This window comes from Podarcis pityusensis (assembly GCF_964106645.2).
Source record: "Podarcis pityusensis genome assembly, chromosome: 9".
NCBI classification, from domain to species: domain Eukaryota; kingdom Metazoa; phylum Chordata; class Lepidosauria; order Squamata; family Lacertidae; genus Podarcis; species Podarcis pityusensis.
This window is the reverse complement of record NC_138034.1, coordinates 11,641,883-11,665,775: the sequence shown is the minus strand read 5'-3', so window position 1 is coordinate 11,665,775 and position 23,893 is coordinate 11,641,883. Positions and strand designations below refer to the sequence as shown.

At 43.3% G+C, this 23,893-nt stretch overlaps 2 long non-coding RNA genes across 2 annotated transcripts; one reads left to right on the top strand and one right to left on the bottom strand.

The window, feature by feature from the left end:
• The first annotated feature begins 13,318 nt into the window (after positions 1–13,318).
• Positions 13,319–23,406, top strand: LOC308484993. Its single transcript, XR_013990276.1, has 3 exons — positions 13,319–13,412; positions 20,531–20,658; positions 22,626–23,406. It is a non-coding gene; the product is annotated as an uncharacterized lncRNA (long non-coding RNA).
• LOC308485598 lies at positions 17,527–18,757 on the bottom strand. Its single transcript, XR_013990644.1, has 3 exons — positions 18,558–18,757; positions 18,074–18,135; positions 17,527–17,779 (listed from the first exon to the last, which is right to left on the bottom strand). It is a non-coding gene; the product is annotated as an uncharacterized lncRNA (long non-coding RNA).
• Positions 23,407–23,893: the final 487 nt, after the last annotated feature.

Genomic DNA, 23,893 nt, shown 5'->3' with positions numbered 1-23,893 from the left:
GAGGCAGTGGCGTAGCGTGGGGGGTGCAGGGGGGTCCGGCCGCACCGGGCGCAACATCTGGGGGTTAGGGGGCACAAATCCATGGGTTAGGGGGCGCAGATCCACGGGTTAGGGGGCGCAAATTACTTGCCTTGCCCCGGGTGCTGACAACCCACGCTACGCCACTGGCAAGAGGGATTGCTGCTTTCACTGCGCAGCGATCCCTCTTGCTGTTCTGGCTTCTAAGATTCAGAATATTTTTTTTCTTGTTTTCCTCCTCCAAAAACTAGGTGCTTCTTGTGGTCTGGTGCGTCTTATAGAGCAAAAAATACAGTATTTTCTTATGTCTAGGAAAGCTGAAGTCATTAATAATCAATATTACTGTTAGCTAGGGATGATGGGAGTTGTAGTCCCAAAACATCTGAAGGGCCAAGTTTGCCTATGCCTGTTCTAACATTTTCTCAGCAACTCAGATTCATTAAGAAATGGACTAATGAATAAGCACCCGAAGAACTCTTGCCCTGATCCTTACCCTCTTTGAACGCTTTCGGGTAGAAATCAGCTTTGGAAAGGTTATTGTTGTTATTTATTGGGCTTGTATTTTTTATTTTAATTTGATTCCCAGTCTTCCTTAAGTCACAGCAACTGGTGTCGTTCTCCCCAACGGTTTCCTATGCAGGTGCTAATCAGTCTGAAAACTTTAGCAAGGAACAACATCAATCTCTTCACACGGCTGTTCTCCAAACTCTGCATTACAATCTACGATATTAAGGATTTCACAAAAGAGTGACAGAAATAAGAGGGTAAATGGGTGAGGGAGCTCTTTGTTATCGAAGAGTGTGTGCTCAACTTGGCACAGAGGATTGTAGGTCACTTTGTTGTAATTTCCCTTAGCCACCAACAAAATGGCTGCCAAAGGAAATTGATTGGCTCCAACATTATATCTACCACCAGGCTAACAGTCAATACCTGTAATTCACAGCTAACCCTTTCAGATCATCAGCTCTAGTGTTCCTGGTGAGCTCTAATGCAAGCCAAATTTCATTTTCCATTTTGTGCATATTACCCTTGTCCCATTCTGATGGTAAAGGTGAAGGAACCCCTGACCATTATGTCCAGTCGTGACTGACTCTGGGGTTGCGGTGCTCATCTCGCTTTACTGGCCGAGGGAGCCGGCGTACAGCTTCCGGGTCATGTGGCCAGCATGACTAAGCCGCTTCTGGCGAACCAGAGCAGCGCACAGAAACTCCATTTACCTTCCCACTGGTGTGGTACCTATTTATCTACTTGCACTTTGACGTGCTTTCGAACTGCTAGGTTGGCAGGAGCAGGGACCGAGTAACAGGAGCTCACCCCGTCGGGGGGATTCGAACCGCTGACCTTCAGATCGGCAAGTCCAAGGCTCTGTGGTTTAACCCACAGTGCCACCCGTGTCCCCTGTAGCCTTCCACATTTTGAAGGTGGCAGATGCCGAGTGTAGGAGGGTAAGAATATTTTAATGAACACCTGAAATATGCATACAAACCACTGGGAACACACCAGCGCATCAGAAGCCAGGGAGCATTATTCAGATTGATGCAAAGTTTTTAAGGTATCAACTTAGCGCTGATATGAAAATCTCCAGAGCTGAATAGACTCAGGCCTGAAAAATGTGTGCAAGATTTGCCTTCGTTTGCAGCTTTATCTATCATTCCATAAACAGCACCACAGCTTTCAAACATAATTCTCTAGACTTTATTGTGTTCTTTTTCTAAAGACGGGTTTAATGTTTTATATATTATTATGAGTTCCCCACTTCCCCAGGCAGTAAGAAATTCAAGAAACAGCAAAACTCTAAAGCTATACTCTAAACTCTACACATGCATACTTTGCAGCAGGATCCTTCTCTTAGTTGGCTGGTACCTTCCTTAAACTGATGGTTCCCTCATTCAAGCACTCAAAGGAAGGAACCACTTTCTCTCAAACATCAGATTCCCCCCCCCCCCAAAAAAAAATACACAACAATTGTACTGGGCTATTAACAATCTCCTTAACAGGCAATGGTCAGGCAATAGCTGTAATATTAACAATTTTAAACAGAAAAGAATATAACCATATAGTACAGTGGTACCTTGGGTTAAGTACTTAATTCATTTTGGAGGTCTGTTCTTAACCTGACACTGTTCTTAACCTGAAGCACCACTTTAGCTAATGAGGCCTCCCGCTGCCGCTGCGCTGCTGCTGCACAATTTCTGTTCTTATCCTGAAGCAAAGTTCTTAACCCAAGGTAATATTTCTGGGTTAGTGGAGTCTGTAACCTGAAGCGTATGTAACCTGAAACGTATGTAACCCGAGGTACCACTGTAAAACAAATGCTTCTTTTTCCAAAAATATATCCCAATACAGGTCTAACTGTGCTTTAAGAAGGTGTCTACGTGTGAACAGTTGCATCAGAGCATGAATGAGCCTATGGAAGTGCAGGCAGCTGTCTACCAGCTCCACCTGGTACGCAGGCTGAGACCCTACCTGCCTGCAGACTGTCTTGCCAGAGTGGTGCATGCTCTAGTGATCTCCCGCTTGGACTACTGCAATGCGTTCTGCGTGGGGCTACCTTTGAAGGTGACCAAGAAACTACAATTAATCCAGAATGCGGCTGCTAGACTGATGATTGGGTGTGGCCACCAAGACCATGTAACACCGGTCCTGAAAGACCTTCATTGGCTTCCAGTACATTTCTGAGCACAATTCAAAGTGTTTGTGCTCACCTTGAAAGCCCTAAACGGCCTCAGCCCAGTATCCCTGAAGGAGCGTCTCCACCCCCATCATTCAATCTGGATACTGAGGTCCAGCTCTGAGGGCCTTCTGGTGGTTCCCTCACTGTGAGATGTGAGGTTACAGGGAACCAGGCAGAGGGCCTTCTCGGTAGTGGCGCCCACCCTGTGGAACGCCCTCCCATCAGATGTCAAGGAAATAAACAACTCTCTGACTTTTCGAAGAAATTTGAAGGGAGCCCTGTTTAGGGAAGTTTTTAATGTTTGATGTTTTATCATGTTTTTAATATTCTGTTGGGAGCTGCCCAGAGTGGCTGGGGAAACCCAGCCAGATGGGTGGGGTATAAATAATAAATTAATATTAATATTAATATTATTAATATTTTGCAGTCCTAGATTGACAGAAGCCATCCTGGTTTCTGATTTGATCCCAGAATATCCCACTTTTCCTTAGGATGTCCCCATTTTCACTGGAGAAATGTTGGCGGGTATTGAGTTATCCGACCCCCGAGCCATCTGAAAGCAACCCTGTATAGGGAAGTTTAATGTTTAATGCTCAATTGTGTTTTTATATATGTTGGAAGCCACCTAGAGTGGCTGGGGCAGCCCAGTTAGATGGGCAGGGTATAAATACTAAACTTATTGCTGTTCTTCTTGTTGTTATTATTGAATAGGACTTCCCTATTTTCATTGGAGAAATGTTGGAAGGTATAGAAGTTTCTTGGGTTCAGACCAGGCCTGAATCTGAAGTTTATGTGAACTATGAACCCCCGTCTCTTTGTACTTGTACTCAACCTTCAGTAGAAGACATCACTCATTATCTTTTTGCCTGCCCCTTATATAGAGACCCAAGAGATCACTTTCTGAAACCTTTGTTCTCACAAGCAAGCAGGTACACCCTGGCAGAAACGATTTGGGGGTTTTGAGTGACAGTAATAGCCTCATAACACAGAGATTGGCCCTCTATGCACTGGCTGGGAAGGGAAAAAACAGAAAAAGGAATTGGATACAATTGCTGCAAATTGTTGTGGTGATTCAGAGGTTTAAAGTGAAATCAAGTTGGATTTGAGTTTGTTAGTGTCTCTGGCATCTTGTCTCTCTGGTATTCATGGATGTTGGCAAATTGGATTTTAAAAAGGCAAAATAATATTAGAATTGGATCTGTCAGAGATGCAGAAAGGAAACTGTGTTTTAACGTTCAAGAACTTGGCAAAGTCTTTGCAGATTTTTATATTATGGATGGATGTTTTGTATGTTTTATTAAAAGTATTGCTGAATATAAGTTTATGAGGGCCTTTGGCTAGAACAATAAACTTTATTTTCTTTTTTTTTAAAAAAAAAGTTCTGCAGCTCAGATCAAGTTATTTGATAAAAGCTGCATTAAAGTTCCTCTGCTGGATAGCTCAGTCAGTAGAGAATTAGTCTCTTAATCTCATAGTTATGGGTTTGAACTCCACATCGTGGTCCCTTTCAACTCTTCAATTCTATTATTATCTTTGAGGTATGTTTAAACCCACAAGATACTAATCTGTGTCATAGTTGGTAACAGTTGGCCCTAGAGAATATTAACCACTTTCAATTTACCCATGGACTGCCATCTGTCCAGATTTTAATTTGTTCTGAACTAATTTTAAGATACAGGTAGGTAGCCGTGTTGGTCTGCCATAGTCGAAACAAAATAAAAAAATTCCTTCCAGTAGCACCTTAGAGACCAACTAAGTTTGTTATTGGTATGCGCTTTTGTGTGCATACACATGAAAGCTCATACCAATAAATAATTTTAAGATGTATTTTAATTAATTGACTGCCTGTTTTTATGTTCATTTGTATACTGTGCTAGTTTTATGATGTTAGCTGCCTTGAGCCCGGGGAGGGCGGGGTACAAATAAAAAAAAATGTTGTTGATGTTGTTGTTGCTGTTTATAGAAAAGTATTCTGTTTTCATGCAAAATGAAAAGCTTTTGTTCATTCTTCAACAATCCCGTTTCCAAATTGCCATTAGGCTAAGCGCTTAATGGTGAATGTGACTGTTTCTCTACACAGAAGAATGACAATCCCATAATCAATAGGTTTGTCATGCCAGATTCCTTCCCAGAGCAAGACGAGCTGCCAGTTCCTCTTAAGAAACTCTCAAGGGGAATTAAATTATGTTGCTCACTTCTTAGAAGTCCCCAAATGAAAGTTAAAGCAAGCTAAATGAGGCTCCCAATGTGCAGCTGTAAGCAAATGTATAGCAGGGCTCTGCTAGGTTCTTCTCTAAACATTGAATGAGGCTAACAGAGCCATCCAAACTATAAAAAGCTGATGTGTTGTACATTGGAGTACATTACACCAGCTTACGTTGGCCCTATTCAAGACCCCATTCAGGAGGAATTCAACCTTCGCCACCTGGTTGCTAAGTCACGTGTCACCCTGTCCTACTTCCACCAAATCCCCCTTTTTTTTGGGAGGGGAGGTGGGCTTACACCAGCACAAGTTTTGCCAATATAAATTCTGCCAGATGAGCCCCAGATGAGCCAGTGTGAAAGATTTGCACTGGCATATCTGTGGGGCTTATGCTGGCATAGCCCCAACTGGTCCCTGGCTTAGCCAGTAAAGCAACCCAACTCCTTCATCCTGGTAGATCTTAGTTTGAATTGCACTGTGGGACAAAGACATGACCAATGCCAACAAGTAGCCAATTGAGTTTTCCCCAGTTACACATTTTGAAGTATTCCAAAGGTATCTACTGAAGGGGGAAGGAATGGGTTTCTGTGCAGTCAGTCTGAAACGGGACCCAAAATCCTCATTTTTCCTCCTACAAGGGAGCATTTCTAAAATGCATTAACTTGAGCTCTTGAGTCAATGTATAAACAGAAAGCCAGCTGTATAAACAAGTGCTCAAAGCCCTCTCCTTTATCAGTCCGTGACAGCAATGGATGGCCTTGCCAGTTCCAGTGAAGCAGGGATGGCACTTCTGGGTCTTATCTTACATCTTGACCACAAAGACGCATAGATCTCGTCAGGTCTGACAAGAGACCCAGGAACGGCGCCAGGAGTGTTCTTAGAGTTGGTGACCTCCTGCCCCAAGATAAGAGTATAGGAACAGGAACAACCTTTTATGGTCAAGAGTACCGGAACAGGAATATCTGTTTATGGTCATGGATGTCAACTTACGTGTATAAGCTGACGTGGTTGGATTCCTGGGGAAGGGGGGAGAGGGTGCCTGGAGGATATATATACTGCATGAAATTTCTCATTTCTTTGGACTTGCTGTGAACTGACCACGCAAGTGCATTCTGCTATCTGGAGAGCAGAATAAACTTTTTCTCTGAATCAACCTCGGTGTCATTTGACTTCCTTTCTCCCTCCCGGGAGCAACACAGACCCCACCAGTCGGTAAAGTCTAAGAAGGCTACACTATGGCTGTAAAAGCCGGCTTCCAAGATTCTGTAACACCTTAACTTCGTGCTAAAAAATGAAAAACCAAAGTGGGGGTTGAGCAGATTAAGGGGTGGAGCTATGGAAAGAGCAGCGGGTTTGATTCACAATACCTCCCATGATGAAGATGATTTAAAAAAAAAAAAAATGTGTTAGTTGCTTTATCTTGCCCAAAGGCAACCCAAAGTGACTTACAACCAACCACGTGCTTACATGATTTTTTTTCAAATTTGCACCCCACGTTCATAACCCAATCTGGGATCCCAGAACAACTCACAAAGCAAAACAACAACATATTGTGTTGTAAAATCCACAGTATCAATCAATGCCGATGAAATAAAAATCACAACCCATTAAAATCATCTGTCAAGAATCTAAAATATGCATCATCGACACAAAAAAATTTAAGCGAGCCAATTTTCCAGCAAACCCAAAGTCCGAAAAGGTCTAAACTAACACACTGAAAAATCAGAAGAGTTCTGGAAGCACATGCACGCACATTGAAAGAATGATTTGCCCCTTTTAAATCTGTGACATTTAAAGAATGAGAGTTTCTGGTTAAAAAAAGCCAGTGGCAGCTGATCTCTCTGGGCTAAGAGATATTGCTTCAAACTGCACCCATCTGACCCATCTAGCTTTGACCACCAGGATCCCTTCGATTTCCCAAGCTCATTATCTCATTTATTATACTTAAATTATTCCCAAAAAATCCCTTTTCTGTGATTTTGAACATGGCAGGATGCTTAAAGGGAGTAAGGGATAACTTTAGAACATACTATTGACTTATGGAAGGTGTTCATTGCAAAGAGGTAAAAGCTGTTGAACTTAAAAATAACTGCTCTTATTCAAGTTATATGGTACTAATGATTTATAGATGCTAATATTGGCAACAGGGTTCAGGAGGAGATGGCTGTTTCTCCATTTATTTTTTTTAATTTTTGAAGCCCTTCCCAGTGAAGAAGGAAGGCTTTCCCGGGAGAGGGCAGTGGTATTTGTCTCTGGAAAAACTTCTGCGGACAAACACCAGCTCCCTTGCCCTCTAAAGCAAGATGAACGCCACAACCCCAGAGTCGTTTGCGACTGGACTTAACTGTCAGGGGTCCTTTACTTTTTTTAAGTTAGCAAAAATGTCTAAGACAAGTACAAATACCTGCTGGAAATGTAAAGAAAAAGAAGGTACCTTTCACCATATGTGATGGTCATGTAAGGTAATAAAAGCATTCTGGGGAATGATATATAATGAATTGAAACAAATGTTTAAAATAACTTTTATTTTAAAAAGAAGCTTTTTTATTAAGAATTGTAGGTACGGAGATCCCAAAGGAGCAGAAAAGACTTTTCATGTACGTCACAACAGCTACATGGATGCTACTAGCCCAGAGATGGAAAGAAGATAAAGTCCCTACCAGAGAGGAATGGCAAACCAAGCTGTTGGACTACACCAAAATGGCAAAACTGACCAGAAAACTCAGGAACCAAGAAGACAAAAGTTTCAAGAAAGAACGGGGGGAAATTATCATTTGTTTAGGAGACTACTGTAAGCAGATGAAAACATTAGCAGGATTCTAATAACACTTGTAATGTAACAAACACTATGGACAATATGGAGATATACAGAATATGGATTACGAAATAATATGCAGTTGAAAATGTTGACAATAAGACCCATGGAGGGGAGGGTGGGAAGTATGGAGATTTAGAGAAATCTCTAATTTCGGATATGTATTTGGTATTGTTATAACTTTACACTTGTAAAATCAAATAAGTATTTCCAAAAGGGGGGGGAAAAATGTTCTGTGGGACAATGTAGAATCATAGAACTAAAGAGTTGGAAGGGACCCTGATGGTCATTTTGTCCAAATAAATGTGATCTTTGGCTAGGCATCAAAGTCTGGAGGTACAGTGAAGAATCTCCACCCCAACTTTTCTTTCTTCATTACTCCATAGGGAGAAACAGTGCTTGAACACAATCCTTTGAAATTTGCACTTCTCTGAATTTTGCAATGCAGATCTCCAGCCACATAATGTGGATTTTTCAAAAAAAGTATATTAGGGTAAAAGGTGCATATGAATGCATGACACATACATTGGTGAAACTAGCCTACAAAACATATTATATTGGGGAAAATAGCAGAAATGTGTACATTAGGCACATTTGTGTATAAAAATGAGTATAGTAGGAGAAATTTGCACAAAGAAATGCTGCTGAAGTTTCACGAGAACTTGTTTAAAATGAAAACTGATCTGGATATGTGGAGAGCTGAACTTAAAATTGGGGGAAAATGAGGAACTGAGATAAACCAAAACTGAAACCTTCACCCACCCCTAGACAAAAGGCTAAAAAAGAAGAGGAAAAAGAGCAGCATCAGTCAGCAATGGCCCACAGGAGATACAGTGGTACCTCTGGTTATGAACTTAATTCATTCCGGAGGTCCGTTCTTAACCTGAAACTGTTGTTAACCTGAGGTACCACTTTAGCTAATGGGACTTCCCGCTGCCACCATCTCACCAGTGTGCAATTTCTGTTCTCATCCTGAGGTAAAGTTCTTAACCCGAGGTACTACTTCCAGGTTAGCGGAATCTGTAACCCGAAGTGTTTGTAACCCGAGGTGTCTGTACCCCGAGGTACCACTGTACAGTGTACAGTGGTACCTCGGGTTAAGAACTTAATTCGTTCTGGAGGTCTGTTCTTAACCTGAAACTGTTCTTAACCTGAAGCACCACTTTAGCTAATGGGGCTTCCTGCCGCTGCTGTGCTGCCGCGCGATTTCTGTTCTGACCCTGAAGCAAAGTTCTTAACCCGAAGTACTAGTTCTGGGTTAGCGGAGTCTGTAACCTGAAGCGTATGTAACCCGAGGTACCACTGTACTGTTTTTGGTTTGTAACTGCCTGGAGAATGTGAGAAAGGCCTTCTCATTTTTGTGCGGTAACTATGTCTACAGACAAAGCCAGGATTCATAGAAGCACATAGTCCAGGCATGCTCTGCAGCCTCTTTACTTAGCTTATCTACAGGGCTGGCTTACCCATAGGAGCTAGGGTGTGGGGCACCCAGGCGCCGGGCTCTCAGGGGTGCCAGGCTGAGAGTCCAGGGCCGAGATTTGGAGTCTGGGATTGAAGAGCCAGGCCAGCCAACAGCCACTGCCCCCCCCGGCACCACATATGCTAAAGACGGCCCTGCTTATCTACTGCACTAAACTTCAGTTACCTCACTGGAAATATTCAAAGAATTAACAGCAAATGCTACTCAATTGTAAGTTATTATCCCCAGAATCGTTTGCCTGTGTCATTCTGCTTGAAGAAACCTCACACCACTTCAGATGTCACCTTAAAATAACTAATTAAGGCTAGTTCAATGCACCCTTCTTTTTTTGAAAATAATGTTATATATGTGTTAGGTTGCACACCTACAACCCTGAAATATTAAACTGTCCCTGTGGGCAGTTTATGAACCAGAACTTTTCCAGTGTATCCACCTACACGGGTCTTCATTTGCCAAGATCGTACATAATCAAAGCTACATCTGGTTACTCCTGCTTAATTGCTTTTGCGCATTGCTGTTGACTCCTACCCTAAATCAAAAATATGACAGTCTTGACAGCATTAAATAAGTTTCAGATTTCAGGTTTTAAATAACTTTTGTTTATTAAAAAGAAATGGAAATCGTGCAGTTATCCATTTCAGAAGCTTGAAGTTGTAACTGGAAGCTCATGCTTGTTACTAGAATGCTGGCCATAAACTATGGCGTAGGAGCTCCAAGAGGCTAAGGTCACTTCAGGCACCCCATGAAAATATTTGAGACAGTCAGGCCCCCCAAAATTGATGAGCATTGCCATTCAAATAGTGTATGTGTGCTATGTCATGTGATTATATAGGACAGGGCTTACCTGCTGTCAGCGGCTCCTAGCTGGTGGCCCAGGAAAGAATAAAGACAAGGGAAAGTTTCTTACCTTTCTTTTTTATTTCAGTGTTTACAGAGAGAGGCTACAGAACTCAGCCTCTTGGATAATGGTGTTGTCCTGAGTGAATCTCCACACCCCTGTCTCTCCCACTTCCTCATCCATCATTCTCATTGTCTCCTCTACGGATGCCGCTAAGTGCCCACTGTAGGGGTGTGGGGGGGCAGACTGACCCAGGTGCCCTCACTAAGGGGGGTTACATTCAGCGCACCACTCGCCCATGACTCCCAAGCCTACCCCGAGCTGTTGGGGTAAGTGGGGTAGATGCTGCTTTGCCAACAGCATTTCCCCCTTTCTCCTTCGTTTTGACAGCTTGGGGGAGGCTTGGGAGTCGTGGGCAGGCGGTACACTGAATGTCCACCATGGGTGGCTTGTTCCACCCCCGGCTGCGGGGCTCATGCGCCACTCCAGGCACCTGAGCAGCTATCCCATGCCTGGGAGCGCACCCTCCACACCATGCCCCCCCTTGGCAGCATGCCACGCCCCCCTCAGGAGCACGCCCACCCCAGGCAGTGTGGACATATGCTCTGCCGCTGGCCCTCTGTCTTTGAGATCTTTGCTCTCCTACTTTTAAGAATCTCCAGGTTCTGGGAGATGCTGGGTCTGGAATGCTTTCTAATGACAACGTGTCAGCTGGGTGTTGTTCTGGCTCTCCCATGATTTTCCAACTTTCCCCCTCATCTGCCTTTGAGCTGCTACGTTCCTCTAACCTCTGTTGTAAATCTATGCTGTCTTCCTCTTCCTCCTCCCTAGAAGGGTCAGGCTGTGAAGGCGGTCTTCACCATTCCTCTTCTGCCCATTCCCCGACACATGTCCCTCCAATATTTTATTCAAGTGGGCAGCCCTGAACTATGGGGCAGCCCTTTGACTTTGGAATCATGCAAATGATGTCACTTGTGAATCAGGGGCTCACCCATACAAATGTATACACCAGCCTTCCCCAACTTGGTGCCCTCCAAATATTTTAGACTACAACTGCTGTCATCACTGACCATTTGCCATGCTGGTTGGAGCTGGTGGAATATCTAGTCCAAAAACAACTGAAAGACAACTACTCAACAGAGTAGTGCATGTCCTGGTTATCTCCCGCTTGGACTACTGCAATGCGCTCTACGTGGGGCTACCTTTGAAGGTGACCCAGAAATTACAATTAATACAGAATGCGGCAGCTAGACTTGTGACTGGGAGTGGCCACTGGGACCACATAACACAGGTCCTGAAAGACCTACATTGGCTCCCAGTACGTTTCCGAGCACAATTCAAAGTGTTGGTGTTGACCTTTAAAGCCCTAAATGGTCTCAGCCCAGTATACCCAAAGGAACATCTCCACCCCCATCATTCAGCCCGGACACTGAGGTCCAACTCTGAAGGTCTTCTGGCAGTTTCCTTCCTGTGAGAAGTGAAGTTACAGGGAACCAAGCAGAGGGCCTTCTTGGTAGTGGCGCCAGCCCTGTGGAAAAGTTGCTGGGCTCCCTGTGTTATGTCATAGTCCCGTTGCTGAGCAACCACATACAGAGCTCAGTGGAGTGGGAGGCCAGCCAACCAGAAGAGTTTCTGAGGTGTACTTGCCTGGAGGCAGAGTTAGCATCCAACGTCAGGTCCAGTCTTAGGGTCAGGAGAACAGCAATCCATGTAGTCAGATGGTCAAGCGGTCAGGAACTCCAATGAGTATTGGGGTCAAGGCAAGCAGGAAGCAGCAAGGTAGGACCAGAAACTAAAAGCATTGTTACCAGTCTCTGACTGCTGCTGGAAGCTATGCTTAAGCAGGCTGAAGCCAGCTGGTTCTCATCAGTACCTTTTCTTCTGTGTCCGTGAAGGCTGATTGGCTGCAGGTGGCCCCGTGCCCCGTTCTTGTGACATTCTGTTTCTTTGAATATAGACTTAACTTCACGGACACCTTGTGAATTATTGCTGACTTGCTCCCAACACCCTCCCTGACAGCTACCCTGTGATGCTGCCTGAGCCAAGGTCATCCAGTAAGCTTCAGAGTCAAGTTGGGATACACACACACACACACACACACACACACACCCCACCCTATGCCCGGAGGTCTCAGGGTGGTTCACAGAACAAAATCAGAATATAAAACCACTATATATATAACCAGTGCTTTTTTTCTGGGGGGATGCAGGGGTACAGATATCCCTAAATATTTTGTGAATCTAAGTTTGGACTCACTGAGATGCAGTACTTCAATATGAGTAGGAAAATGAGAGTACTCCTAAACATATTTTTTTTTAGAAAAAAGCGCTGTATATAACCAAATAAAAACAGCAACCCAATAACACCCCCCCCCCAAAAAAGAACATAGGATGTAAAGAGCATAGGGTGTAAATTAGATCCTGGTTAAAAAGGAATGTTTTTGCCTGGTGCCTAAAGGTGTATAATGAAGGCGCCAGGCAAACTTCCCCGGGGAGAGCATTCCACAAATGGGGAGCCACTGCAGAGGAGGCCCTGTTTTCGTGTTGCCACCCTCCAGACCTCTCAAGGAGGAGGCACACGAAGAAGGGCTTCAGAGGCTGATCTCAGGGTCTGGGTAGGTTCATACTTCCATAGTTTCAACTGTCTCAGTCTCAGTCCTAGTCCAGTAGTCTAACAGCGGCCCAGGCACACGACTAGCTGGTTTGGCACTGACCTCACATTTAAGTCCTGGTGAAAAGATTCCGCAATCTATATTGTCACTTGAACAGTCTAGTGCCAAAGCTACCCATCACGTGATGCTCCGGTGTCTAAGAGCAGTCAGAGAATTAACCTAAATTGAACTTCTGGGCAGATTTGGAGGACCCTGCTCAGGCTAAATATCAGCAGAAATTCCAGAGGAAATTCATTAAGAAATTCAGAATCATTCACAACATTTCTCAAAGGAGTTTCACTTACTTTTAACTGCAGTTGACCTTAATTATTGCAGAGATAAATGCAGGGCAAGGAACTGCTGGATTCAGTCATGTCTCCTTGTCTCTTGGTGCAGTCTCCTCCTGCCAGCGCTGCATGGAGTTCTGCCTCGTTCTCCTCCTTCTTGGCACACCTTTCACCAAAAAAACCCAAGCGTCCTGTGAAAGGGCACTTTTTTTCTTGCCACCTCACACACACACACCCATCACCTTGGCAACCTCTATTTTGCACAGACACATCTCTGATGCGTAGATGATGTTTGGCCATTGTTTCATAATGGCCCACATTCATTCAACCAGCTCAGCCAGGCTAGTTTGCATAGGCTAAATTTTTCAGAGACACCGTTGATGGAGTCTTTTGAGGAGTTGGAGATGGCGTTGATAAGTGGTCCATGTTTCACAAGCTTACAGGGAGGTTGGTAATACAATAGCTTTGTAAACAAGCATTTTGGTTTCCCTGCGTCTTCAAACACTCTGCACTTCAGTCGGGAGAAAGCTGCACTTGCAGAGCTCACCCTGTGTGGTGAGGGAACTTGAACAATGCCTGCTTTGATGGCTGAATTTGATGTGGGGGTTGGTGTAGGCAGAGGCAATCTCTTAAGGTAGCAGGGGTCTAGGCCACAAAAGGTTTAGAGCCCTTGAATTGGGAATTATCAGCCAGTGCACCTGATATTTTACGGGCTGAATGTGGCTGCAATTCCCAGCATCTGTGAGAGGTATTGTGGGATTTTGAATTAGCTGAAGTTTCTGAGGTTTGGCCAAATCAAGTAAGTGTTGGAAATGTAAAGAGAAATAATGTTCTTTATATCCTATGTGGTGGTCTTGTAGTAAGGTTAAAGCTTACTAGGAAATGATATCTAATGAATTGAAAAAGATGTTTAAAATAACATTTGTAAAAAAAAACCCCAGAGGTTTTCCTTTTGGGAATTATAGGGACAGAACTACCCAAACTGTATAGAAATTTATTCATGTAGGCAACTACAGAGGCAAGAATGTTACTTGCCCAAAAGCATCTCTGATGCGTAGATGCCTGGCCATAGTTTCATACTATCTTTGTGCTGCACTTATATGGCACCGATTGCATTCCTAACATTTACATCCTAAATTATAATGCCCTAAATTGCTTTCATTATCCAAAGAATTAAATGGTGTTGCCAGTATTTCAGAATATTATGGGACTGAGCATTTTGGGCCATTTCATTCTGGGCATGTTGGCACGTAATCTGCAGCAGCCTTTTCTCTTTTAAGACGTTTTACAGATCGCAACAGTATCCTTCTGAGTCATGATGACACCAAAATAATAAAAAATAGTTTCTCTCTGGTCACTTCCATGCACTTTGTGTTAAATCTGTGGTATGTTTTGAAAAGTTTGAGCCTTATTATTCCTTTATACAAATACACCCCTCCACTCAGGTCCACAATCTGGATAAAGACCACAAGAACAAAACACACCACTCTTTGTCTATCGTACAACAGATTTCTTTTAGGCAAAGGTTAGTCTTCTGTGTGTAGGCACATAAATCTGCATCTATTGTAGAATGTTAAAAGTTCCTGCTTAGTATAATAAGATCTAAAAAAGAAATTAGACCAGATGGTGGAGGTGCAGGCAGAGAAACAATAGATATTTAGCAAAAAAAAAAAAAAAAGTATTGGCTATAATAAGTTTTGTGGAAGGACATTACATTCTCTCTGACGCAATACTTTTGCTGTTGTTCTGTCTCAAAACCTGCATTGTCAACGTGATGGCCATGGGAAAACATGTGCCCACAGAGGCCTCCCCTGGTGGCCCCTTTACTAAAATTAGGCTTTAAATAATTGTTTTTCTAATGCCAATAGAATGGGTTGTGGTCTGTGCTTGGTTGCAGTATGTGTACAGTATGGCAGAAGGTAAAGGTAAAGGACCTCTGGACGGTTAAGTCCAGTCAAAGGCAACTGTGGGGTTGCGGCGCTCATCTCGCTTTTCCGGCCGAGGGAGCCGGCATTTGTCCACAGAAATATTTCCAGGTCATGTGGCCAGCAGGACTAAACCACTTCTTGCACAACGGAACACCGCGATGGAAACCAGAGCGCATGTAAATGCTGTTTACCTTCCCACTGCAGCGGTACCTATTTATCTACTTGAACTGGTGTGCTTTCGAACTGCTAGGTTGGCAGGAGCTGGGGCAGAGCAACGAGAGCTCATACCATTGTGGGGATTCGAACCTCAGACCTTCCAGTCGGCAGGCCCAGGAAGCTCAGTGGTTTAGACCACAGCGCCACCCACCTCCCACATGTGCATGGTATCCACAACAGGCTCTCTAGTTGCAAATGGGTCAATTGGCCAAAGAGATGTATTACCCCTAAAGGATAGTGCAGCCCTGATCCTTTAGCATGTATACACAAGGTCTCCAAAAAGAAGCTGAAATCCCTCTGATCAGCCACTTTACATAGAAGAGGAAGTAGGAAAGGACATAACTTCATAGTCTGCTCTTCCTCCTGAACATTAGGATTCAGGCTTTGCTTACAAGATAGGTGAAGCCATGGCTCCTGGATTTGGGTGGGGAATTGTTCGTGAAATGGGGATTCCTTTTAGCTCCCGGATTTTTTGTGTCAGTTCTATAACGGTTTCAAGCTCCTGGGAAATGGTTACTGACCTTAAAGTCTCCATCCTTGTATGAAGAAACTTTAAATGGTGACTGCTACATGAACAAAAGGATTAGATTGTGTTTGTTTGTTTTTTTAAAAAAAAGATCAGTGCTAGCGGTTGTGAACTGAATTGGCACAAATATTATTTTGGGGGGAGTAATCACACTACAAATGTTAATTGGTTTGCTGTTGGCAGGATGGCTGTGTTTTCAACATCTGTGTGAGTTTTTTTCCTAATGGCCGGTGTTAATAACATAATTATCACTGTCTATACTTTCTGCATTTCATTTTCTTTTGACCCCATAATAACTCTGTTTGTGTGTATCAGAATAGCACTGTGCATCTGATGAAGGGGACTATAATTCACAAAGCTTCTTCCGTAATAAATTCATCAGTCTTCAAGTTTTTATTTATACTTTTCAAGTGTATACATTTCATTAGATTTACAATCAATTTAACATTTCAAAGTTTGACTTCCTTCCCCCTCTTTCTGCGGTTCCTTAAATTTATTTTTTAATATATCCTGCATATCCAAATTCATTTAATTTGTTCATTTAATTATCTACTTTAAATAAATACTCTTAGGAAACTGCAGGTTATTACAATCATCTGCTAATGTTTTAATCTGTTGGCAATTTATCTGTAAATATTCCACAGTTTCCCTTCTTTTATAAAAAGTGTGTTATCTTGATTTCTTATTCTTCTGGTAAGTTTCGCCATTTCTGCATATTCCATAAGGTTTTTTTATCCATTCATCAGTCTTCAAGGCACCACAAGAGTCCTTGTTGTTTTAGGTACCTTCTATTTCCCTTGCAGGATGGAGACAAGCTTCAGAGGAAGTACCATATTTTTCGCTCCAGACCACAAGACGCACCTAGTTTTTGGAGGAGGAAAACAAGAAAAAAAATATTCTAAATTTCAGAATCCAGAACAACAAGAGGGCTCGCTGCGCAGCGAAAGCAGCAATCCCTCTTGCTGTTCTGGCTTCTGGGATAGCTGCGAAGCCTGCATTCGCTCCATAAGACGCACACACATTTCCCCTTACTTTTTAGGAGGGAAAAAGTGAGTCTTATAGAGCAAAAAATATGGTATGTTCAAGGAGAAAATGAGAGAGTTTAAACAGCTCTCCTCTAACACAATGGGCTCAATCCAGCCCCATGGTTGCATTTCACTTGCAATATCCCATGTCTGCAGCTCCCATGTCATGAAGAATTGTGCTCTGAAAAAAACTTGCAGATAGAAAACTGCTAAAGATAATTTTTGGTTGCTACAAGTTTGGAAGATTATGAAACTTATTCAGTGTGAAGAAAGAATGACAGCCATTGAATAAATTTATAGACAGATGGGAGGAAAGCAATATTTTCACGGGTAATTCTGACGATCAGGCCTCACAGGAAAGATTGCGATTATAGCTATTGTACTAAAATGGTGAATACTGTTTTATCAGAAGATATGAAATTGTTTTTCTTTTGGTACCAGTTAACAAAACAAAGACGTAGATCAAAAATAGCATCTTGAGACTTTTAGGGAGATGCCCCCCCCCATCAAAAAGCATGTGGAGGATCACATTTTGTTCATGCTCCCTCATCTCATATGGAAAGGAAGCATATCAGGAAGAATGCTTCTATCCTAGCCTTAAAGACACCTATTTGAAAAATTCCTGCACTGAGCGAGAGCCTTGCTACCTGGAGCCGTGCTGAAGTTAAAAGACAGCTTGCTGGCTACATTTGGAATTAAGATTTAAAGCTTCAGTGTTCATATTTCTTCAATTTACTAAAATATGGCTGATGAGTGCAAAAATATAGTCATGGTAATTCAAAGGTAGGATATTTTTTCCCCTCTACCTCAGATTTATTAGTGCTAAAAATATTTCATATTATCCTTCAGCAGAATATATGCTGAGCATTCAGCAAATTAATGAGGTCATGTAAACTGCTAGTATTTTTGTTTTTTCCTGCAGTTTGTAGGAACTGCTAATTTTCCATTTTGTTTAACCAGCCTCATATTTAAGTGTGAGTTCAGTTTATTGGTTTCCAAAAGTGTTTTACCTGCCATTACTGCAGCTTCTCAGAAAGCACCATCTAAGATCACAATAAAACCAAATGGGAATCATGAGATTGAACCTCCACAAATTCGCCTTACTGAGTGTATAATAATCTGAAAGTCAAAACTTGATCTTATCCATATGGCAATAAAACCATTGCAATAACCCATAAGAGATCCAGGAAAACGGCAAAAGCTCCAGCAGAATAAACATTTCATCAATAAACAGAAACTTTTATCATATCACACACTTGCACTTTAACTGCCAATACAGTTCAATCGCACTTTTACTGTCAGCCTCTTATCCCCCCCCCAAAAAAAAAAGAAGAAGGAAGAAAGGAAGGAAGAAAGAAAGAAAGAAAGAAAGAAAGAAAGAAAGAAAGAAAGAAAGATGCAGGGAAGATATACCTGCAAAAGACTGGAAACATGCAGAGATGAGCTAGCTGAATTCTCATGGTTTCCAGTAAATTCTATGGGACAAAAAGAAAATGGGTGCAATGTGGGACTTGACTGAAAGTAAGAAAAACCTGGCCCCAATCCCGTTGTTGTTGTTGTTGTTGTTATTATTATTATTATTATTATTATACATTTTATTAGTTTTACCATCAATTTAACATTTCAAAATTTGACTTCCTCCCCCCTCTTTCTGAGGTTCCTTTAAAAAAAAAAAATTAATATCTTCTGCATATCCAAATTCATTTAATTTGCTCATTTAATTATCTTCTTTAAATATATACTCTTATGAAACTGCAGGTTATTACAACAATGTTTTTATCTGTTTGCAGTTTATCTGTAAATATTCCATAAACCATTTCCATTCTTTTATAAAAAGTTTGTTATCTTGATTTCTTATTCTTCCGGTTAAGTTTCGCCATTTCTGCATATTCCGTACGTTTTCGTATCCATTCTTCCTTTGCTGGGACTTCTGCTTCTTTCCACTTTTGGGCAAGTAACATTCTTGCTGCTGTAGTAGCACACATGAATAAGTTTCTATACAGTTTCGGTAGTTCTGTCCCTAGAATTCCCATAAGAATTATTATTATTTTTCTCATCATCATCATTTCCCAGCATACCACCATACTTTTTCCCATTTAAGTGAATGAGTAACAGTACTGGAAACAGCGCATCACCCCTTAAGATTCTCTCAGGCTCCTCCCCAGACTTGCCAGATTCCTTAAAGTTCTACTCTTATTCTATCTCTAGCTAGGCAGATTCCACCTAGGGCAGGCTAGGCCCTCCAGATGTTTTGAGACTACAATTCCCAGCATCCCTGACCACCGGTCCTGTTAGCTAGGGATCATGGGAGTTGTAGGCCAAAAACATCTGGAGGGCTGAGGTTGTGGAAGCCTGACCTAAGGTTACTTAATCCCAACTCCAGCCTTCCAGGCTGCATTGGTGGGCGAGCTCAACTTTAAAAGATATTGTTGAAAACAAAAGCCAGCAACCTACAGCAGAACAGGACAGCTGTTGCATATGTCACGATCATACCAGCAGCGTAGTGCCGGTTGCCCTCGCTACCGATGCCTCCAGAGCAACCCCACCCCCGCTGGAGCAAAGAAGGGCCACACTTGGTGTAGTGGTTAAGAGCGGTAGACTCATAATCTGGTGAACCAGGTTCGTGTCTCCGCTCCTCCACATGCAGCTGCTGGGTGACCTTGGGATAGTCACACTTCTCTGAAATCTCTCAGCCTACCTCACCTCACAGAGTGTTTGTTGTGGGGGAGGAAGGAAAAGGAGATTGTTAGCCGCTTTGGGACTCCTTCGGGTAGTGATAAAGCGGGATATCAAATCCAAACTCTTCTTCTTCTTCTTCTTCTTCTTCTTCTTCTTCCTCTTCCCGGCCCTTGCAGTGGGGAGCCCAGTTGGCCGACGTGACTCTTGGCAAGCGGAGAAGATCACTGGGCCAGGCCACGCTGGGTTTGCCTGTGGAAAGATTACAAAGACTTTATTTGCGTAGCCAACAGGCCATAGCATCAAAGGACAGACACCGACAAAAATACATTACAAATATAGTTACCGTATAATCTTATGACCTATTAAAACCCTAGGTAGAAGCTGCATTATCATTCATCAATGACCCTCTGTCCCATAGGCAGTGGCCTTTTCTCTGGTAGATTGTTCCAGGTCAGTTAAGTAAATAGACCAGCCAAATTGAAAGATTATAAATATAAATATAACCTCGGGGGGATGGTCAGGACAGGGAGAAAGATAATAATAACCAGATGCAGATAGGTTAAAAATCTCAGTACCTAAAACTTAGCAGAGATAATAAAATACTAATAATAAAACATAAGGATAATAATGATAGGATCCTAGGCGAGGAATCCGGGTGACGACACTGATGTCATTCAGATAGCAGCTCTCAGTCTCATTGCTCTCTCGAAAAATTTAGCAACCTTCTCTGTTGTCGAGCTGTTCTGGTCGGCTAGGAGTGAGAACAATTTGGCTTCACAAGAGCGGCCTGGGATAGCAGATAGGAGCGGCGTGATGGTTGCTTGGTTTGCACCCGCTCAAAAATTGTGCACTCAGGCCCCACTCCCGGCACCCCCCACTCTATGCCCCTGGATCATAATGGGAGGTGACAGACAGATAGGTTCATAAATAAATAAAAAAGTTAAAGGACCCCTGGACAGTTAAGTCTAGTCAAAGGTGACTATGGGGTTGCAGCACTCATCTCGCTTCAGGCCGAGTGAACTGGCGTTTGTCCACAGACAGCTTTCCGGGTCAAGTGGCCAGCAGGACTAAACTGCTTCTGGCGCAACGGGACACCGTGACGGAAGCCAGAGCGCACTGAAATGCCATTTACCTCCCCACCATAACAGTATCTATTTATCTTCTTGCACTGGCGTGCTTTCGAACTGCTAGGTTGGCAGGAGCTGGGACAGAGCAACGGGAGCTCATGCCGTCGCAGGGATTCGAACCACTAACTTTCTGATCGGCAAGCCCAAGAGGCTCAGTGGTTTAGACCACAGCACCACGAGCGTCTCATCCAGGTTTGTAAATATGCTCATGTTTGCATGGTACACTCTCTCTCTCTCACTCACTCACACACACACACACACACACACCACCTTTGAACCAATAGAGAATTCACTTTTCCGTAAAATCCTTTCACCATTGGATTCCTCTGCTAAGAGTTGCAGAAGGAGAATATACCATTTTCTCTTCCTCCGTAGAGTTTTGCTACTTGCAAAAGCCTGCCATTATAATTTACTCATTGGCTTTCCATTCCCATTTCTTTCCCTGCGAGATAACATAAAGATCAGCTGCTCCCCGCTGTGATAATTCACGTAGATCATGAGACTTTGATAGACGTGACAACAGAAATAACCTTCAGGTTGCTACTCCTTTTATGCTAGCTGCACACACAAGAGCCCTCTACCCCAGAGTGCCCAGCGTGAGGGTTACAAAAGGTCCTCACCCGCAAGTGCAGAGTTCAGAAAGTAAAAAAAAAAAATCTTATCACGACCACCTCACAGTGTAAAGCCAGAGATTAATCATGGGGGAAGGGGTGCTCTCTGTTATTGACAGAGTTGTATCGCAGAAATGACAGCGTGAGGCAGGTAAGCAGTACTTGTGAGAGCACAACAAACTGGAGAAAGGGATTTTCATAAAGCTCAGACAGATACCCTTTGGAATGGAGTGCTTAAACAAGCTGGCGGGGCTTTGCAGAAGGAAATAGATAGCATCGCTGGATCGGGCGTCTGTTTTCACCATATGCTTACAAGAGATAGCTAGATCACAGAAAGCAGAGAGAGAGAGAGAGTCTATTAAGCCAGATGAGTGGAAGGGTATTCAATGAGACTAATGAGTAATGCATCTTAGACAGCATCTTAAAAAGCAGAGACATCACCTTGCCAACAAAGGTCCATATAGTTAAAGCTATGGTTTTCCCAGTAGTGATGTATGGAAATGAGAGCTGGACCGTAAAGAAGGCTGATCGCCGAAGAATTGATGCTTTTGAATTATGGTGCTGGAGGACACTCTTGAGAGTCCCATGGACTGCAAGAAGATCAAACCTATCCATTCTTAAGAAAATCAGCCCTGAGTGCTCACTGGAAGGACAGATTGTGAAGCTGAGACTCCAATACTTTGGTCACCTCATGAGAAGAGAAGACTCCCTGGAAAAGACCCTGATGTTGGGAAAGATGGAGGGCACAAGGAGAAGGAGACGACAGAGGACAAGATGGTTGGACAGTGTTCTTGAAGCTACCAGCATGAGTTTGACTAAACTGCGGGAGGCAGTGGAAGACAGGAGTGCCTGGCGTGCTCTGGTCCATGGGATCACAAAGAGTCGGACACGACTAAACGACTAAACAACAACAACAATGAGTAATGCCTTGGAAACAAAAGATGTTCAACAAAAGATGAACGGGTTAAATCTGTAATGATACACTGGGCAAGGGATTTGGGGCATAATATCCAAATTTCAGATTGGAAAAGGTTATGGAAAATTGACTTGAAATTCTTGGCGTGTTGTACGCTGAAAGAAAACTACAATGGTACCTCTGGATGCGAACGGGATCCGTTCCGGAGCCCCGTTCACATCCTGAAGCAAACGCAACCCGTGCGCGGGTCGCGATTTATCACTTCTGCGCATGCGCGCAACGTCATTTTGAGCGTCTGTGCATGCGCGAGTGGCGAAACCCGGAAGTAACGCGTTCCATAACTTCCAGGTCACCACGGAGCGCATCCCAAAAATGCTCAACCCGAAGCTACTTCAACCCAAGGTATGACTGTATATGAAAATGATGTACTGGTGGTATTTGACTCCTAGGAAGTTAGCAAAAATGTATAAGACAAGCACAAATACCTGCTGGAAATGTAAAGAAAAAGGAGGTACCTTTTACCATATGTGGTGGTCGTGTAAGGTAATAAAAGCATTCTGGGAAATGATATATAATGAATTGAAAAAACGTTCAAAATAACTTTTATTTTAAAAAGAAGCTTTTTTATTAAGAATTGTAGGTACCGAGATCCCAAAGGAGCAGAAAAGACTTTTCATGTACGTGACATCAGCTGCATGCATGCTACTAGCCCAGAGATGGAAAGAAGATAAAGTCCCTACCAGAGAGGAATGGCAAACCTAGCTGTTGGACTATGCCAAAATGGCAAAACTGACCGGAAAACTCAGGAACCAAGAAGACAAAAACTTCAATAAAAAATGGGGAGAATTTATAATTTATTTAGGAGACCACTGTAAGCAAATGAAAACATTAGCAGGATTTTAATAACACTTGCAATGTAACAATCACTATAGACAATATGGAGAGATACAAAATATGGATTATGAAATAATATGCAGTTGGAAATGTTGACAATAAGACCCATAGAGTGGAGGCTGGGAACTCTGGCGAAATCTCTAAATATGGAGATGTATTTTGGTATTGTTATAACTTTACACTTGCAGGATCAGGCATCGGTCTTTTCATACCCCAACCGAACTAATAAGAGACCAATGAGACTGGTTTGGGGGGTCAAAACAGGCCACAACTTTACTGAAAGTCTTCAAATTCTTCTGGATGACCTAACATGGCAGTAAAGCCTCTCCTCCTCCCGGGGGGGGGGAGGGGTTGTGATCTGGAACCGTTCCCATGCTTCGCAGGGCGCGTTTCGGCCCCTGCTTGCCGTCATTGCTGCCGCGCCATGCTTCCCGGTCAGTCTTCCAATTGGAGGGAAGCTCGGGGGCGGGGTTTAGCCACTCAAATGCGGCCGCAGCAGCTCTTTCCCCTCATTGCGCAGCCGGGTTTCAACGGGTCACCCACCCACCCTTCCCTTTAGTTCATCGCTTCGTGCTTGACCTTGCTATGGACCTCTGGTTAGTCGCCTTGGTTGCCCAAGGAGCCTGGTAGGAGTTTTTACCCAATTGGCAAATTGGCACCGGCCACTTGGTTTTTGACCTACCTCGTAGCAAATCGTCATAACTTTCTGGTATTGGTGGTTAGGCATTGGAATATGTTTGTGTATTGGAGGGCAGGGTGTGGCAATCGCCTACCCCTTCACTTTATGGGTATTCCGTTAAAGGAATCCGGTGGTCGTGGATCCTGTCCGATGCCCTGCTGGTGGCTGGGGGCCATGGCACAACCCCCGGTGACATCAGGGGAGAGCTTACAGTTGTATTTGCATCAACAGGCTCCCCCTATTGGTGGTTAACCCTTGTTAGGCTCACCCCTCCCTGAGGGGGTGGAGTCAAGCTCTGCTGTTTATCCAGTGCCTAAGCCAATACCT